This window comes from Vicugna pacos, unplaced genomic scaffold, assembly GCF_048564905.1.
Source record: "Vicugna pacos unplaced genomic scaffold, VicPac4 scaffold_202, whole genome shotgun sequence".
In the NCBI taxonomy this organism is placed as follows: Eukaryota; Metazoa; Chordata; class Mammalia; order Artiodactyla; family Camelidae; genus Vicugna; species Vicugna pacos.
Window position 1 is genome coordinate 392,525 of NW_027328881.1, and position 13,694 is coordinate 406,218.

Consider the following 13,694-nt stretch of genomic DNA (forward strand, 5'->3'; position numbering starts at 1 on the left):
AACCTTTTACTGGATGCTTTCTTAGCAGTCAGTTTTTTAAATTTCCAAGCTGATAGCACCACTCATTAGCAGCATATTTAACTTTAGGAATAGAAATAATTTACTTAAATCTTCTCTCTATATTGGACACCTTGATTGTCCAGTTTTTTATAGAAAATGAGGCAATAAACATATATGTACATATATCTGTGACCATAACTCCAATTAATTCAATACAATTTTTAAAAAGTGAACTTACTGGGACAAATAATATAAATATATTTTTAAAAATTTTATTGGTTTATTTTTACTTTGTTCATTGTTTTACTTAAATATAGTTAACATACAATATTAGTTTCAGGTGTGCTACATAGTGATTTGATATTTTCCTACATTATAAAACATTGATTATGATAGGTATAGTAACCATTTGCCTCCATACAAATGTTACTCACCATATTCCTTATGTTGTATGTTACATCCCTGTGGTTTATTTTATAACTGGAGGTTTGTAACTCTTAATGCAATTGTCCTATTTTGCCCCCACTCCATTCCTCTACTCTTAGGCAACCACTCACTTCTTCTCTATACCTAGGAGTCTGTTTTTGTTTTATTTTGTGTATTTTGTTTTTTAGATTTCACATATAAATGAGATCCTATGGTATTTGTTTTCTCTATCTGACTTATTTCACTTAGTATAACACTCTCTGGATCCATCAATGTTGTCTCAAATGGCAATATTTCATTTTTAATGGCTGAGTAATATTCCACTGTTTATATATCACATCTACTTTATCCATTCCTCTGTTGATGGACACTTAGGTTATTCCATATCTTGGCTTTCGTAAATAATGCTTCAGTGATCATAGGGGTGCATATGAATTAGTGTTTTTGTGGTTCTCTTTGGGTAAATAAATACCCAGAAGTGACAGTGCTGGATCATATGGCAGGGTTATTTTTAATTTTTGAGGATACTCCATACTGTTTTCCATAGGGGTAGCATCAATTTGCATTCCCACCGACAGTGTACCAGAATTCCCTTTTCTCCACATCCTTGCCAACGCTCGTTATTTGTAGTCTTATTGATAACAGCCATCTGGCAGATGTGAGGTGTTATCTCATTGTGATTTCAGTTTGCATTTCCCTGATGATTAGTGACATCAAGCATCTTTTTATGTACTTGTCTTCTTTGGAAAAATGTTGTTTCAGGTTCTCTGTCCTTTTTAAAATCAGATTGTTCGAGGTTTTTTGCTGTTGAGTTGTGTGTGTTCTTTGTATATTTTGGATATTAAACCCTTATCATGCATATTGTTTGTTAATATCTTCTACCATTCAGTAAGCTGACTTTCTGTTTTGTTGATGGTCTCCTTCACTATGCAAAGCTTTTAGTTTGATGTAGCCCCGTTTGCTTATTTTTGCTTTTGTTTCCCTCGTCTGAGGAGACAGATCCAAAAAAATATTGCTAAGCCTGATGTCAAAGAGTGTACTGCCTATGTATTCTTCCTGGGGTTTTACGGTTTCAGGTCTTTGAGTTTATTTTTGTATGTGATGTGAGAAAGTAGTTCAGCTTGATCATTTTTCATGTAGCTGTTCAGTTTTACCAAAATTATTTACTGAAGAGACTTTTTTCTTCCATCAAAGATTAATTGATCAAGTAAATGTGGGTTTACTTCTGGCCTCTCTATTCTGTTCCATTGATCTGTGTGTCTGTTTTTGTGCCCAAACCACACTGTTGTGGTTAGTATAGCTTTGTAGTATAATTTGAAATCAGGGAGCGCGATACATCCAGCTTTGTTCTCCATTCTCAAGATTGCTTTGGCTACTTGAGGGCTTTTTTTTGTGTTTCTACACAAATTTTAAAATTAAAATTTTGTTCATTGTTTTCTGGTTGTTTTTGTAGTTGTTGTCTTGGTTTCTACTTTTGCCTTCTTTTGCTTTCTTCCTTTGTGTTTTGATAACTGTTTTGTGTAATGTTTCAATTCCTTTGTCTTTTTTTTTGTGGGTGTATCTGTTATGGATCTTTGGTTTGTGGTTATCATGAGGTTTATATATAACAATCTATATATTTATATATAGTATTTTAAAATTGCTAATCTCTTAAGTTTGAAAACATTTTAGCAACTCTACATTTTTACTCATCCTCTACATTTACTGTTATTGACATCATCTTTTATATCTTATTATCCCTTAAATACTTCTTGTGGTTATAGATGATTTTACTACCTTTGTACTAGCTTTGTAAATGGTTGACCTACTACTTTTACTGTATGTTTGCCTTACCAATGAGACTTTTGTAATTTTCTTTTATTGAGGTATAGTCAGTTCACAATGTTGTGTCAATTTCTCATGTACAGCACCATTCTTCAGTCATACATGAATATACATATATTCATTTTCATATCCCTCTTGCAATTTCTGTCTTTCTAGTTGTGGCCTTCCTTTTCTGCTTAAAAAATTTCCTTTAACGTATCTTATAAAGCTGGTTTCATAGTGCTGAACTTTTTTAGCTTTTGCTTGTCTGGAAAACTTTTGATCTCTTCAAATCTGAATTCTTGGTCTTAGGTTTTCCCTTTAATTACTTTAAATATATCATTCCACTCCCTTTTGTCTTAAAGATTTTCTAATAAAAACTCAGCTCATAGTCTTATGAGTGTTCCTTCCAGTGTCCATAACTGGTTACTTTTCCTTTGCTGCTTCAAATAGTCCCTCTTTATCTTTAATTTTTGGCATTTAAGTTGCAATGTGTCTTGGTATAGTCCTTTTTGGATTGATCCTGTCTGGGATTCTTTGTGATTCCTGGATTTGGAAGTCTGTTTCTTTTTCCAGGTTAAGGAAATGTCCAGCTATTATGTCTTCATATATGTTCTCTGCCTTTTTCTTCTCCTTATGTGACACTTATAATGAGAATGTTAGTATGTTTGATATTGCCCCAGAGGTCTCTTAAACTATCCTCATTAAAAAAAAATTATTCTCTTTTCTGTTCAGCTTGAATGATTTGCATGACTCTGTCTTCCATTCCACTGATTTGCTTCTCTGTATCATCCATCACGTACAGAGGCTTCCAGATTCTGGTGAGTGGGGCTCTGTCTTGTTATGGCTATCTGCACAACCAAGGGAGCCTGGGTCCTGATGCTGGGCCACTTGTGAATGGGACCAAGTTATGAGGCAGCTGGCTACAGAATCCAGAGGCGTCTTGGGGTTAAATCTGGCTCACTGTTGAGAGGACCTGGGTCCCAGGGTGGCTGGCTCTGGGCTAGGGGTCTTGGAGCTAGTGTCAGCTTATAGCTGCAGGATCACTGGTGTCTCAGATCTGGTGTGAGCCCACTGGTAGATGGGGTGAGACCCTGGGATGGCTGACTGTGGGGCCCAAAATGTTCCAGGGCTGGTGTCTGCAAACTGATAGGTGAGGTCAGAGTCCAGAGGGTCTTGGGGCTGGTGTCAGCCCAGTAGTGGGAAGAGCTGTGTCCTTGGGTCTCTGGTTATGGGGCCAGGGGTCTCTGCATGGAGTTGACCCACTGGTGGATGGAGCCAAAACCTAAGGGCTTCTGGGACTAGTTGCAAGCCACTGGAGGGTGGAGTGGAGTCCAAGGGTCTCTAGCTATGTGCCTGGGGTTCCTGAAATTTGTACTGGCCCACTGCTGAGTGGGGTTGACAGCCAGGGGTCCCATGGTTGGTGACTGTCCCCTGGTGGGTGAGGCCAGGTCCTGGGGCTAATGCTGGCCCAGTGGTGGGCAGAGCTGGGTCCTGTGCTCTCTGGCTATGGGAAACAGGGTTCTTGGAGCTGGTAGGCAGGTCTGTGGGGCCCTGGGTATCCTGAGGCTAGTGGAGTCCCACTGGTGGGTGAGGCCAGGTCATGGGCCCTCAGTGGGTGGGGCCAGTTCCACTAGCTCTGAGGTGGTGGAACTTTGGAGAATAAAAGCAGTAACTGTTTCCACCCTTGAAGTTATGAGAAAGAAAGAGACAATCAGCTGGTTGGAGGTGAGATAATGAATAAATATCAATAATTAAGTGTGAAGACGAACTCAGAACATTAGGTGACCATGAGATAATGAACAGTCTTACAGTGGGGTAGGGGCTGACTCCACTGTACTTGAACATTAGAGAAAGGATGGCCTCTGAGGGCCAGATGACCTGGGAATATCTGGGTTTCACATTGTCATTATTTGTCACACTTTTCCTCTATCACTGCACACCATTTCTAACTTAGCCCCTTATTTTGTACCCTTAATTGGATCCCTTTTTAGACTTACCTCCCTGGAAACTGACTGGAATTGTTCTGTTCCTTTTCAAGCCTAGCATTTATTGCTTACCCTTAGGATGATGCCTGTGTGACCCCAAATTTCCATAATGAGTAAGAAACAGATTCTGTGTTTATAATTATAGTTTGCAAGGGTGATTAAAACTGATTTCTACATATTATCCATAGATTATTATATGACTGAGACATGTCGTAGACCCAGCAGTGAAGTAAGCTACTGTCCTCTGTCATCTGCTGTTTCTGATAAAAAGCCAACCACGATTTACATTATTGTTCTACTATATGTAATGCATCATTTTTTCTCTGGCTTTTTAAATTTTTTCTTTACCTTTAGATTTTACCAATTTGACTATGATGTGTCTTGATGTTAATGGGGCATTTTGAACCTCTAAGTTGATGACATTCATACATTTTATTAATTATTTCTTTAAGTATTTTTTCTCCATTCTTTCTCTTTTCTCCTTCCAGTGCTCCAACTGTATATGTATTAAGCTTCTAAATGATAATCATGTGCTTTTTGTACTTTGTTAACATGGTGTAACACATTTATTGATTTGCATATGTTGAACCATCCTTGTGACACTGGCATGAATCCAACTTGATCGAAGTGTATGCTTTTTTTATGTATTGTTGGATTTAATTTTCAATATTTTGTTGAGGATTTTGATTCTATGTTCATTAAAGTCAGTGGCCTGTAACTTTATTTTTTCATAATGTCTTTCTCTGTTTTTTGTATCAGGATGACAGTGGCTGCATAGAATGACTTTGGGAGTATTCCTTCCTCTTCAAACTTTTGAAAGAGTTTGAGAAGGGCTGGTATAAATTTTTCTCTCTATGTTTGGTAGAATTCCTCAGTGAAGCCATCCAGTCCTAGACTTTTGTTTCTAAGGATTTTTTTTTCTTTTTAAAATTACATATTCTATTTCACTTCTAGTGATCACTCTGTTCAAATTATTTACTTCCTCCTGATTCAGTTTTGGTGAACTGTGTCTAGAAACCTGTTCATTTCTTCTAGGTTATTCAATGTGTTGGCATATAATTGTTCATACTATTCTCTTGTGGGGTTTTTTTTTTGTACATGTGGAATATCACTTGTTGTTTCTTCTCCTTAATTTCTTATTTTGTTTATTTGGGTTTTCTCTCTTTTCTTCTTGGTAAGTTAGACCAGAGTTTTGTTGATTTCATTTACAATTTCCAAAAACCAGCTCTTGGTTTTACTGACTTTTTCTATTTTTTTAAAAAAAATCTCTATTTTACTTAATCCATCTCTGATCTTAATTATTTTCTTCCTGCTGACTGTAGGTTATTTTTGTTCTTCTTTCTCTAATTCTTTTAGGTGGTAGTTTAGATTGTTTATCTGAGATTTTTTTCTTGCTTTTTGAGGAAGGCCTGCATCACTATGAACTTCTCTCTCAGGACTGCTTTTGCTTAATCTCATAGATTTTGTGTGGTTGTGTTTTCACTGTCATTTGTCTCAAGGTATTTTTTCATTTCCTCTTTGATTTCACTGTTGATACTTTTTTTTTTTTTTAGTAGCATGTTGTTTAGTCTCTATGCAGTCATTTTTTTACTCCCTTTTTTTCCCCCTTTGTTTGATTTCTTGTTTCATGCCACTGTGGTCAGAAAAGATGCTTGAAATAATTTCTACTCTCTTAAATTTGCTGAGGCTCATTTGGTGTCCAAGGATGTGGTCTATCCTACAGGATAGTCCACACTTGAAAAGAATTTATATTATGTTTTTGGGATTTTTGGATGTAATATCCTGAAAATATCAATTAAATCCAACTGTTCTTATGTCATTTAGGATTTCTGTTGCCTTACTGATTTTCTGTCTGGATAATCTATCCATTGATGTCAGTGGAGTGTTCAAGTTTCCTAGTATTATTGCATTACCATCAATTTCTCCCTTTATGTCTGTTAGTGTTTGTTTTAAGGCCTTAGGTGCCCCTATATTGGGTTCATATATGTTAATGAGTGTAATATCATTTCCTAGTATTTATCCTTTAATCGTTATATAATGTCCTTTAACTTTCTTTATGGCCTTGTTTTAAAGTCTATTTTATCTGATATGAGTACTGATAACCCACTTTCTTGTCATTTCTATTTACATAAAATATCTTTTTCCATCCTGCCACTTTCAATCTATGTGTGTCCTTCACCTTAAAATTTGTCTCTTGTAGGCAGCATATTTTAGGCTCTTGTTTTATTATTCAATTTGTCAAAGAGTATTTTTTAATTCAAGTAAAGTTGAAGTACAATATTATGTAAGTTAAAGATGTACAATATAGTAATTCACAGTTTTTAAAGGTTATTCTCCATTTATAGTTATTATAAAATATTGGCTGTATTCTGTGTTATATAATATATCCTTGTATCTCATTTTATACATAACAATTTGTACCTTCTAATCCCTCACCCCATCTTGTCCTTCCCCCTTCCCTCTCCGCACTGTTAACCACTAGTTTGTTCCCTATATCTGTATTTATTTTTTGTTGTATTCACTATTTTGTTTTAATTTTTAGATTTCACATACAACTAATGTCATACAGTATTTTTCTTTCTCTGTCTTCTTTATTTCACTTACTATAATACTATCCAAATCCATCCATGCTACTGCAAATGGCAAAATTTTGTTCTTTTTTATGATTCAGCAGTATTCCATTGTGTTTATATATATCTTTTTTAGCCACTCATCTGTTGATGGACAATTAGGTTGCTCCCATATCTTGACAACTGTAAATAATGCTGCTATGAAAATTGGGATAAATGTATCTTTTTGAATTAGTGGGTTCCTTTTGTCAGATATATACCCAGGAGTGGAACTGCTGAGTCACATGGTAGTTCTACTTTTAGTTTTTTTGAGAAACCTCCATATTGTTTTCCAGTGTATCGGCACCAATGTACATTTCCACCAACAGTGAATGAGGGTTCCCTTTTCTCCAAATCCTTCCTAACATGTGTTATTTGTGTTCTTTTTGATGACAGCCTTTGTGACAGATGTAAGGTATGTCTCATAGTAGTTTTCACTTGCATATATCTGATGATAAAGGATGTAGAGAAGCTTTTCACGGGCTTCTTGGACATCTGCGTGGCCTCTTTGAAAAATGCCTATTCACGTCTTCTGCTCATTTTATAATGGGGTTGTGTGTGTGTGTGTGTGTGTGTGTGTGTGTGTGTTTTAAATTGAAGCATAGTCAGCTACAAAGTGTCAGTTTTCTGGTGTATAGCACAATGTCCCAGTCATGCATATGCATATACATATATATATTCATTCTCATATCCTTTTTCATTAAAAGTTATTACAAGATGTTGAATAGGGTTCTCTGTGCTATACAGAAGAAACTTTTTGTATATATTTTTATATATAGTGGCTAACATTTGCTAATCTCAAACTCCCCAAATTTATCCCTTACCACCTCTTTTCCCCTGGTAACCATAAGATTGTTTATTATGTCTGTGAGTCTGTTTCTGTTTTGTAGATGAGTTCATTAGTGTCTTGTTCTGTTCTTTCTTTCTTTCTTTTGTTGAATCCACATATGAGTGATATCATATGGTATTTTTCTTTCTCTTTCTGGCTTACTTCACTTAAAATGATGATCTCTAGCTCCTTCCATGTTGCTGCAAATAGCATTATTTCATTCATTTTATGGCTGAGTAGTATTCCATCGTATAAATATACCACAACTTCTTTATCCAATCATCTGTTGATGGAAATTTATGTTGTTTCTGTATCTTGGCTATTGTATATAGTGCTGCTATGAACATTGGAGTGCATGTATATTTTCAAATTAGAATTCCCTCTGGATATATTCCCAGGAGAGGAGTTACTGAGTAAGGTACGTCTATTTTTAGTTTTTTGAGGAATCCCCATGCTGTTTTTCATAATGGCTGCACCAGACTTTATTCCTACCAGCAGTGTAGGAGGGCTCCCTTTCTGCACACTCTCTCCAGCATTTATTGTTTGTAGAATTTTTAATAGTGGCCTTTCTGACTGGTGTGAGGTGACACTGCATTTTAATTTTGATTTACATTTTCTGATAATTGGTGATATTGAGCATTTTTTCATGTGCCTATTGGCTACTTGTATGTCTTCATTGGAGAATTGCTTTTTTAGGTCTTCTGCCCATGTTTGGATTGTTTTATTATTATTACTATTAAGTTGTATGTTTATATATTTTGGTTATTAACATCTTACACAAATATTTTCTCCCATTCAGTAGGTTGTCTTTTCATTTTGTGGAAAGTTTCCTTTGCTGTTCAAAAGATTTTGAGTTTAATTTGGTTCCATTTACTTATTTTTTTTATTTCCTTTCTTTTAAGAGATAGATCCCCAAAAATATTGCTGAAATTTCTGTCAAAGTGTGTTTTGTCTGTTTTCCTCTAGGAAACAGAGTATTTACAGCCTGGTCTTACATTAAGTCTTTAATCCATTTTGAGTGTATATTTGTATATGGTGTTGGAGAATGTTCTAATTTCATTCTTTTACGTGTAGTTGTCCAGTGTTCCTAGCAAATCTTATTGAACAATCTGTCTTTCTCTATTGTATACTGCAGCCTCCTTAATTCATCATAAGTATGTGAGTTTATTTCTAGGCTCTCTATTTTGTCCCATTATTCTATTTTCTGGTTTTGTGCCAGTATCATACTGTTTTGAGTACTGTAGTTTCAGAGTATAATCTGAAGTCAGGAAGTGTAATTACTCCAGCTCTGTTTTTTTCTCCAGTTGTTTGGGCTCCTTGGAGTCTTTTGTGGGTCCATAAAATTTTTTAGATTATTGGTTCGAGTTTTGTCAAAAATGTCACTGGTATGGTGATAGGGATAGCACTGTAGATTGCCTTTGTTAGTATGGTCATTTTAACAATATTAATTCTTCCAGTACAAAAACTTGGTATATCTTTTCACTTTTTGTGTTCTCTTTAATTTCTTTCATTAGTGACTTATAGTCTTCTGAGTACAGGATTTTTTAAATCCTCAGATGGATTTATTCCTAGGTATTTTATTATTTTTGATGTGAAGGTAAATGGACTGTTTCCTTCATTTCTCTTTCTGATTCTTCATTGTTAGTGTATAGAAATGCAACATATTTCTTTATAGTAGTTTTGTATCCTGCAACTTTTCCAAATTCATAGATGAGCTCTAGTGTTCTGGTTGCAACACTGGGATTTTTGATGTATAGCATTATATCACCTTCAAATAATGACAGTTTTACTTCTTGTTTTCTGATTTGGATTCATTTTATTTCTTTTTCTTTCCTGATTGCTGTGGCCAGGACTTCCAAAACTATGCTGAATAAAAATGGTGAGTGGGTGTCTTTGTCTTGCTCTGATCTTGGAGAAAATGTTTTCATCTTTTCAGAACTGAGACTATTGGCTGTGGGTTTGTCATATATAGAGCTTAATAGGTGAAGGTAGTTTCACTGGATGCCCACTTTCTAGAGAGTTTTTATCATAAGTGAATGTTAAAATTTTCACCATCTATTGAGATGATCATTTATCCTTCAGTTTGTTAATGTGTTGTATCACTTACTGATTTGAAGATATTGAAATATCATTGCACCCCTGCAATAAACTCCACTTCATCATGATATTTGGTATTTTTAAAGTATTGTTGGAGTCAGTTTGCTAGTATTTTGTTGAGGATTTTTATATCTCTGTTTATCAGTGATATTGGCCTGTAATTTCCTTTTTTTGTGTGTGATGTTGTTGTCTGGATTCAGTGTCAGTGTGATTCGGGCTTCATGGATTGCATTTGGAAGTGTTCCATTCCTCTATATTTTTTTGGGTGGGGGAGGAATATTTTCAAAATTCTTCTCTAAATAGTTTACCTGTGAAGCCATCTGGTCATGGACTTTTGCTTGTTGGAAATTTTTCATTTACTGATTCAATTTAATTGTTGTTAATCGGTCTGTTCAATATTCTACATCTTTCTTGTACAGGAAGACTGCTCATATGTAGGAATCCATCCATCTCTTCTAGGTTGTCCAATTTATTGGCTTATAGTTGCTTGTGGTAGGTTCTTATGATCTTTTATTTCTGTGGTGTTGGTTGTAACTTCTCATCTTTCATTTCTGATTTTATTTATTTGGACACTTTCTCTTTTTTTTTTCTTGATAAATCTGGCTAAAGATTTATCAACTTTGTTTATCTCTTTGAAGAACCAACTTTAAGTGTTATTGATATTTTCTATTCATTTCTTAGTTTCTATTTCATTTATTTCTACTGTAATCTTTCCTTTCTTTTCTTCTACTAATTTTGTGTTTTGTTTGCTTTTCTATCTCTAGTTACTTTAGGTGTAAGGTTAGGTGTTTTATTTGAGATGGTTCTTGTTTCCTGAGGTAAGTTTTTATTGCTATAAACTTCCCTCTTAAAACAGTTTTGTTTCATTCCATAGGTTTTGGATCTTCATGCTTTCATCATTTATCTCTAGGTATTTGTTTTATTTCTTCTTTGATTTCATTAGTGATCCATTGGTTGCTTAGTAGCATATTATTTAGCCTCCACATGTTTGTGGTATTTTTGCATTTTTTTTCTTGTAGTCAATATGTAGTTTCATAGCATTGTTGTCAGAAAAGCTGCTTGATACTTCAATTTTCTTACAATTTATTGTGGTTTGTTTTGTGGCCTAGTATATGATCTAGCCTCGAGAATGTTCCATGTACACTTGAAAGAATATGTATTCTGCTACTTTCAGTTGGAATGTTCTCTATATATCAATTAAATTCCACTGGTCTAATGTGTCACTTAAGGCCAATGTCTCCTTATTAATTTTCTGTCTGAATGATCTGTCCATTGAAGTAAATGGGTTTTTAAATTCCCCTAAGATTATTGTGTTACTGTATATTTCTCCCTTTATATCTATTAATATTTGCTTTATGGAATTAGGTGCTCCTATTTTGAGTACATATATTTATAATTGCCATATTTTCTTCTTGGATTGATCCCTTGATTATTATGTAGTGTCCTTCTTTGTCTCTTGTAACAGTCCTTATTTTAAAGTATACTTTACCTGATTTCAGTATCACTGTCCCTGCTTTCTTTTGGTTTCCATTCATATGGAATATCTTTTTTCCACCTCCTCACTTTCAATCTGTATACATCTTTAGATCTGAAGTGAATCTCTTGTAGGGATATATAAGCATATATATGAGTCTTGATTTTATATTCACTCAGCTAGTCTGTGTCTTTTGACTGGAGCACAGTCCATTTACATTTAAGGTAATTACTGATATGTATGTGCATATTGCCATTTGCTCATTATTTTCAGTTATTTTGGTAGGTGTTTTTTCCCCTTTTTTTCTTCTTTTGTTCTCTTCTTTTGTGATTTTTATGACTAACCAATATAGGAGCACTTAAATATATAAAACAAATACTGACAGACATAAAGGGAGAAAATGATGGGAATACAACAACAGAAGGAGACTTTAACACCCCACTAACATCATTGAACAAGTCTTCCAGATAGAAAATCAATAAAGCAATGGAAATACTACATGACAAAATAGAACAGTTGGACTTGGTTGATATTTTTAGGTCATTACATCCCCCCAAACAGAATACAGATTCTTTTCAAATGCTTATGGAACATTGTCTAGAATAGACTACATACTCAAGCCCAAAAAAGCCTCAGTAGATTTAAGAGGATAGAAATTATTTCAAGCATCTTCTCTTGACCACAGTGACATGAAACTAGAAATCAACCACAGAAAAAAAAGGAGAAAGAAAACAACACATGGACACTTAACAAACATGTTACTAAAAAACCAATGGCTTGATGATGAAAACAAAGAAGAAATTAAAAATTACCTTAGGACAAACAACAGTGAAAATACAACCACTTAAAATCTATGGCTGCAGCAAAAGCAGTCCTAAGAGGGAACTTCATAGTTCTTCCTCAAAAAATGAGAACAATCTCAAATAAACAACCTGAAATTCCACCTAAAAGAATTAGAAAAAGAAGAAAAAAATAAAACCTAAAGTCAGCAGATGGAAGGCAATAATAAAAATCAGGAAGGAAATATATGGAATGGATCAAAAAAAATTAGAAAAAGTCAATCAAACCAAGAGCGATTTAAAAAAAAAAAAAAGAGTAAACAAAATTGACAAACCTCTGGCCAGGCTCACCAAGAAGAAAAGAGAAAGGACACAAGTAAACAAAATAAGTAATGATAATGGAGAAATTATAACCAACACCACAGAAATACAAAAATTTGTAAGAGAATACTATAAACAATAATATGGCAATAAATTGGACAACTTAGAAGAAATGGACAAGTTTCCAGAAACACACAGTCCACCAAAACTGAATCAAGAAGAAATAGATCACTTGAACAGACATCTCTAGAAGGGAAAAAAAATCAGCAATAAAAAAACCTCCCTGCAAACAAAAGTCCAGGACCAGATGGCTTCACTAGGGAATTCTATCAAACATACAAAGAAGAGCTCATACTGATCCTTCTCAAACTCTTCCAAAAGTCTGATGAGAATGAAATACTCCTAAACAATGAAGCTGCCATCACCGCGATACCAAAGCCGGACAAAGACACTACCAAAAAAGAAAACTATAGGCCAATATTATTGATGAGCATACATGCAAAAATTCTCAACAAAATATTAGCAAACAGAATCCAACAACACATAAAAAAGATTATATACCATGGTCAATTTTGGTTCATCCCAGGGACACAAGGATGGTTCAACATATGCAAATCAATCAATGTGATACACCATATCAACAAAAGAAAGAGAAAAATCACAAGATCATCTCAATAGATTTAGAAAAAGTATTTGATAAAATTTCACATATATTTATGATAAAAATTCTAACCAAAGTGAGTATAGAGGGATTATGACAAATCCACAGCCATCATAATATTCAACAGTGAAAAGTTGAAAGCCTTCTCACTCAAATCTGGAATAAGACAAGGACTTCCATCCTCAACACTTCTATTCAGTATAATATTGGAAGTCCTAGCCATAGCAATCAGACAAGAAAAAGAAATAAAAGGGATCCAAGATGGAAGAGAAAACGTAAACTTGTCACTGTATGCAGATGACATAATACTATATATAGAAAACCCTAAGGGCTCCACACAAAAACTACTAGAGCTGATAAAAGAATTTGGCAAGGTAGCAGAATACAGGATTAACATACAGAAATCAGTTGTATTTCTCTACACTAACAATGAAATATCAGAGAAGGAAAGTAAAGAAACAATCCCTTTCGAAATTGCATCCAGAAAAATAAAATACTTCATAATAAATCTGACGAAGGAAATGAAATACTTATATGTGGAGAACTACAAAACATTGACTAAGGAAATTAAAAATTACTGAAGGAAATGGAAAGATATCCCATGTTCTTGGATTGGAAGAATTAATATTGTTAAAATGAACATACTACCCCAAGCAATATACAAATTTAATGTGATCCCTATCAAATTACCTAGGAAACTTTTTCAC